The sequence below is a fragment of the Rhincodon typus genome, chromosome 10 (genome assembly GCF_021869965.1).
Source record: "Rhincodon typus isolate 14 chromosome 10, sRhiTyp1.1, whole genome shotgun sequence".
Taxonomy (NCBI): Eukaryota; Metazoa; Chordata; class Chondrichthyes; order Orectolobiformes; family Rhincodontidae; genus Rhincodon; species Rhincodon typus.
This window is the reverse complement of record NC_063341.1, coordinates 11,157,849-11,164,630: the sequence shown is the minus strand read 5'-3', so window position 1 is coordinate 11,164,630 and position 6,782 is coordinate 11,157,849.

Below are 6,782 nucleotides of genomic sequence, written 5' to 3'. Positions count from 1 at the left end.
TACTGTGTGTAGTTCAGTTCACCTCAGTACAGGAAGGATGTGATAGCACTAGTGGGGGTACAAAGGGGGTTCACCAGGATGTTGCCTGGGATGCAGAAATTGAGCCATAAGGAGAGACTAGATAGGCTTGGATTGTTTTCTATAGAGCAGAGAGGAATGATGGGGGGCATGATTGAGGTGTATATGAGGGGTATGGACAGGGTTAATAGACAGCAGCTGTTCCCCTTGGTTGAGAGGTCAATCATGAGAGGGCATAGTTTTAAGGTAAGGGGCAAGAGATTAAGAGGGGATTTGGGAAAAAAAAGTTTTCACTTAGTGGGGTGGTGGGAATGTGGAATGCACTGCTTGGGAAGGTAGTGGAGGCTGGAAATCTTACAACCTCTAAAAAAAATTGGATGAGTACTTCAAATATCATAACATTCAAGGATATGGTACACGTGCAGGAAATTGGAAATTGGGATTAGCGCATCTTTAGTAGTAGTATGTTGGTGCAGACTTAGTGGGCTGAAGGGCTTTTTCTGTTTTAGGTGAGTCCATGGATCAATGGGAATTTTGGGCTCAGAGAAAACTTTGGAAATATGTGAGCAGCTTGGTGTAAAATTCTGATTGTTCAATTTTGCAAATTTGTACTTTGACAATGACGTTGCATTTGGTCATATGTAGATAAATATTTTAATTGAGAAGACACTTGGAAAACTAGATGTAAAATTATTGTTAATGGTTAAAAATGAGCAGGTCATAATATCAAAACACATGGTAAATTCTTACCTCTTCTGTGGGAAAAGTTCATTTTAAACGAGTCAGCGATACCTGCAGTACTCGATGTGCCTGCAGAGGGTGCCAGAGTAAGATTTTCCAATGTAATTAACAGTTTTGCTTCTACAGTACTGTACATTTGAGAGCACCATGCAATGGCAGCTTCCCCAGAATCAGATCTGATGTAGAAGAATCTTTAATTTATAATATTGACTTTGTAGTACAGAACTTGAATATCTCTGAAAGAGATACACAATTAAAAGATTTTTTTCATGCTGAATTCTCAGGACAGAAGCAACAATACAAATTGTCAAGGAAAGCACCAATATGAGTCATGAGAGATGGGTACTGATTGATTGGCAAGTCTACTTTAATTGGTCATTGCATTGTAATGGAGAGTTCACTGGGAAACTATTGCGCCCCATGCTTTTGTTTAATTTGAAGAAGTGATGCTAAGAATTCTATTTACAGCTACTTTATGAGTATCAGTCAGGCCCACAATATATTTCAATTACAGTTGCCAGAAGCAACTTACTTTCATGTACAAGGATGTCTCGTTTACATTTGATTTTCTAAGTTTGCATGCAACTGAGAATTCCAAAGTTGCACAAATCTCAGAGAGAAAAATATATTCTTTTCACCTCTGTGCAGAAGTGTGAGCCCTAATTATGAAACAGTGGCTAATGACCATGCCACCGCCTCCACCTCCACCCACCCACCCCCCAACCCTGTTCTGGACTTGCCCACAAGAGGAAATATCCTTTCAACATCCAACTTGTCCAGACTGTTCAGAATCTTGTATACCTTCAATCAAGTCATCCCTCCCTCTTCTAAACTCCAGCAGAAACAAGCTCAGTCTGTTCAGCTTCTCAAAAGACAACCCACTCAATCCAGGAATCAATCTAGTAAATCTCCTCTGAACTGTTTTTGGAGTTTTGGGGCAACATACACAAAGAGATTTTCATTACAAATTTACTTAACAATATAAATACAGAGTCCGGAATAATTGCAGTAATTGTTTTTGTAAATGCATATGTGCACTATTTACGAGACGTTATCCATCACAGTTTGTTTCACACTGTCTGTTTTTCTGAGGTGTATATATGGTTTGCAGAGGCATGGTGCACTGTAACAGCTGTTGTGTAAATTCACAGAATCACAGAAACGTTACCACCCGAAGATGATCATTCAGTCCATTATACTTGCAATTCATGCACAAACCTCACACTGATAGCATCAGTGTAGATTTTGGGCTACTTCTGCCACTTGTTGCTCAGCTCACCCTCTTGTGAGTGAGTCTAGAACTAAGAGATGCTGTTGTAAAATTAGAGATCACACTTTTAGGAAAGAAGAAAAAGAGAGTGAAAATGTCCTACAACTCTTCGACTCCATGATCAGCAACCAAGAGTTTTGTGTGTGCCTTGGAAATATAACCAGTGGCCTACACATAACCGACAAAAGGCCTCCATTGGGATCAGTCCTTGCACGAGCTCTCCAACATGTACATCGTTAACTTCCATAAACCCACAGCTCTCAATGTCTTAAATTTCCAGGCTAAAGAACTTCAGGACAGTGACAAAATGCTCACAGAAGAATTATGTTCTCTGGAAGCCTACTTTAGAAAGTGGACACTTCGACCAATCACTGCCAAGTTTGTCCCGTCAGCCTTCTGCCTGACCAACCCAATGACCAGGAAAGAACTCCGTGCCTAGTTTTGTGGCTGACCACTCACCCACAAACCAACACCGAAGTAGCTTGGCACCACACTTGGCCGCTCATTGACCTATCAGGAACACATCCAGGAGACTGGAGCTGAGATCAAGATGGGAGTGACTTAAATGTGGTGGATATTCGGGGAAAGCAATGAAGATTATTTCTCAGTGTTGAGATCAACACAGATTGAGCAGCTTCCTGTGTTGCACAGACCGAATCTGTCGATGGGGAAACATTGTCCTCAAAGAACATCACTGGCTGACAGCAAATGATGCACTCTTATTAACACAGGACCTGAGGAAACCACACACATTTCTTTGAAATCTCGTAGTCGCTACTGAAACACTTCACAATCTACAATCTGATGACAACCCTACCTCTCGATGGAGCATCTCGCAGCTGATTGCGGATGTCACCAACTGCAACCAGGTAACTGATGAAATCCCAAGTTCCACCCTTCCATGGAAAATCTAGATAACATTCAACTCTGAGGTTGGGCTGGGGAAAGTGTGCAATTGTGGCTCCCAAGTCCCCCAATGCCCACCCACAGCTCCAAGACAGATCCATTCTTGGCGGCATCACAACCATTCACACAGTCTCAGGTGAAACTGGGGGGGGGAATGGATATTAACCTCAACATTGAATTATTTGTATGGCTGGAGAAGCAGTTATAAGTCAGATCACACACGTACCAAAAGGAGGGGATCAATGCTGAACCTAATTTTTGTTTAAGTTAAAAACCCTTACATCAAGTGTGTACATCCATGTGTATTTGTGATTAAATGTTAATTGTATTAAATTAAATAGTTTTTCACGTTGATTGCCCTGTTTTGCACATTTTCAGTAAAACTGACACTTCTTTCCATGCACCGTGTTAACCATTTATTCCAGAAGTATTGGTTCTGCACTCCACACGGTGAAGAGAAAGTGCAGGTTTAGATAATAGATTTTCAAGTCTAGGTGGGCTTATATGTGTGGTGAGCCGGGGGAGGTTTATAACCATCTCACATCCCTACAAGCTTTCTTGCTACAACTAAAGGATGGTTACATTTAGGGGCTGAATAAGTGTTCACTCCATATTATACTTAACATCTGGGAGACACAGCTGGGTGGTAGATGTACATTTGAACTATATATGTGCTAAGAAATTCAAGAACATACGTTCATATTGTTTTGTGTTAAGATCAGACAGTTGAGTAGCAGGAAGAGCCAAGTCATATGTTTAGTCACTTCTTCCAATTAAATAAAATTGGATTTCCTCTCTTATGCAGCGCAATTGAAGATTAAACAGAAAACTAATGGTCTCAGTTACACTCACCATTTCAAAAATGGACTGAACAGAAATAGATTTTATTTTTTTCAAAACAATATTTCTTTTGCAATGTGTTTTTGAGGAAGATAATCATTTTATTTAGGTCAACAAAGTGTCAGATGTTCAGAATGGGGCTCAGTGTCCTGGACAATATTTATCCCTCAATCAACTTCACCAAAACAGATTATTACATTGGCTGATTGTGGGATGTTGCTATGCACAACTTGTCTGCTGTAATTCCTACATTTGGATAGTAATTACATTTCAGAAGCACATCATTGGCTGCAAGGTAGTTTGGAACATCTTGAAGCTGTGAAAGACATGATATTACTGCAAGTCTTTTCTTTTCAGCTTGGACCAACATGCCGTCTACACATCTGCTCCAGATTATAATAGAATTAAAGAACAAAACATCAATCATATATGAGTTAATTGCACATGGCAATATATAACATTCAATTAAGAGCAATGAGTGCTTTGAAAATATGCACACTGATCATTCCTGGGATAGTAATCTTTTCAGCCAGGACTTGTTCTCACTTAATGTCTTGTACATATAACTTCAGAAATATGGGTGGAGTGAGAGCCCAGACGATTTTTTCCTTCCCTGGTGTAGTGACACCAAGGCGAAGTGTTGTGTTCCAGCTGAGATCAACCAATACAACAGATGGAAGTTGCTCTACGTGACTCAGTAGCAAACTGGGCAGCTCATTTACCAACTACACTTCTGTGTTAATGAGGCAGAACCTTCTGTGGAAATATCAGGACTGCATCTAGAGAGGCTTCCAATGGAAAAAAAAAAGCTCAAGTGAGGCATCCAAACACATTCATCAATTAGTTGCTTCTGGCTTTATGGCTCGATAATGGCATACATCAAAGGCATAGTTAAACTGCTGCCACTGAACTATTTAATTCACTGCAGAGTCCAACATCAGTGTACGTGCATGTGCGTGTGTGTGTGTGTGGGGGTGGGATAATTGTTAAGCAGGTTTCATTGTAACAGCAAGAGTTGAAAAAAAACTCAGAAAAATTTTAAAACATTTGATTTAAATCCCACAATGCAGCAAATATATCCCAAAATACTAAATCAGCCAAATAACATGGATGCATTTAATTGGAAGCTGGATAAGCATGGAAAAAAATGGAATAGAAGATTGTGCTGATAGATGCCATGAAATAGGATGAAGGAAAACTGACTGGCATTGAAGAATTGGGCTGAGTGGCCTGTTCTGTTGTAAATTCTATGCACCAGGCATTTTTCCCGTCTAACCGCCATTGAAAACAGTCAGCATATCTTGGGAATTTAGACAGTAAGGGGAATCTGCCACCTGGTGGTCATACACACCATAGCAAATTATTAATCTATAACATTACTGGATCCAGCAATAATTAAATTATTCATTATTAACATTGAGGCACAGAGGAATCTGGTAAATAGAGCAGATTTCTAGGCAACATAATGTCAGAACAGTTACAAGCAAAAGCTCTACCTCTGTATCTCTGACCTTATTTTATAGATGCATAGACTGAGTGTTAGCCATGTGGGACATTAATGGGAAGATAACAAACCTGTAAATGTTTAGTAGTGGAATGGAGGAACAAAACTACACAAATAAGATACAACGAGTTGAACATGGCATCAGGTGTTTATTATTTTTGCCAAAAATTCTATAAAATGTTGGATCTTTTATTAATTAACTTGAGATATTTCCACCATTATTATAAATGTTAGTTAAAAAAGTTCTACCTTTAAGAATTATTTACAATACCTTAAGAATAAAGAAAGCAAAACAACTAAAGTCATGAAAATGATATTTTGAAAAAGAAGTTAAAATTATGCAATTCTTACACTAGCTAAGATTCTAATAAAAAAACTCAAAAGGAAAATATATAAGATTATGGGTAATTCTCCAATAATGCGATAGTTGCATTCTTGTGTGACCTCGCACTATAGAAAATTGCCATAGAAAATCATGTTATAGGGAAAATGCTATACCTGTACAGCAGCAAGTTTGTGTTATCCAAACAGCATCTAATATTCATTAATTGCGTTACAGTCAATTCACATTAACGGAACACTCATTATAGCAGACATACTGGTGTATGGTAATGGGAGCAGGTAAGTATGGAAACAGGAAAATAGTGCAGAAGCTGGAGAAGTGATGCAGAAGGAAAGGCTTATGATTCTTGGGATATTGGGCACTGCACAAATTCGAATGAGTCAGCAACAATTACCTGACTAACGGATTAACTAGTATTGTTGGGCAGGGGCTAAACAAATTTGCCTAGATGAGCGGAATCTGAAAATAGCAGAAATGTGGTCTGAGAACAGATACGTATGCAACAGTAAAATCAGTAAAAATGGCAGGGACCAGATTGAGGAAACCAGCTACTTATATGAATACCAATGTCTTTAATGTGACAAAAAAAATTGGCAAGCTCTAGGAACAGATTGCTACATGGCATTATGGTGGTGTTCCATTAACAGAGACATAGCTCAAGCAAGGCTGGAGTCTTAATATTCCTGGTTATCGAATATAAAAGAATGAAGAAGAAGGAAAAGCACACACCAACCATGACTTAAACCTTGAAAGTAAAAGGCAGGAGTTTAGGAGGGAAGTTAAGGAAAAAAATCTTTTCATCCAGAGAGTGGTGGGAGTTTGGAATGCACTACCTGGGAGGGTAGTAGAGGCAAGAAACCTCAGAACTTTTAAAAAAGTACTTGGATGAGCACTTTAAACTGTCATAACACTCAAGGCAATGGGCCAAATGCTGGAAAGTGGAACTAATGTAGAATTAGTGTAGTATTGATGGTACAGACGATGGACCGAAGGGCGTCTTCTGTGATTCTATGACAGCATTAAGGATGTTATAATGGTTCTAAATGGAAAGGATTAGCCAGACAATTCTAAGACTGAATCTATTTGACTTCAGTTTTGGAACATTGAAGCTTGCTTAAAAGTGTTCCAAACTATGAGAAGCAAATTTCAAAGACATGTAA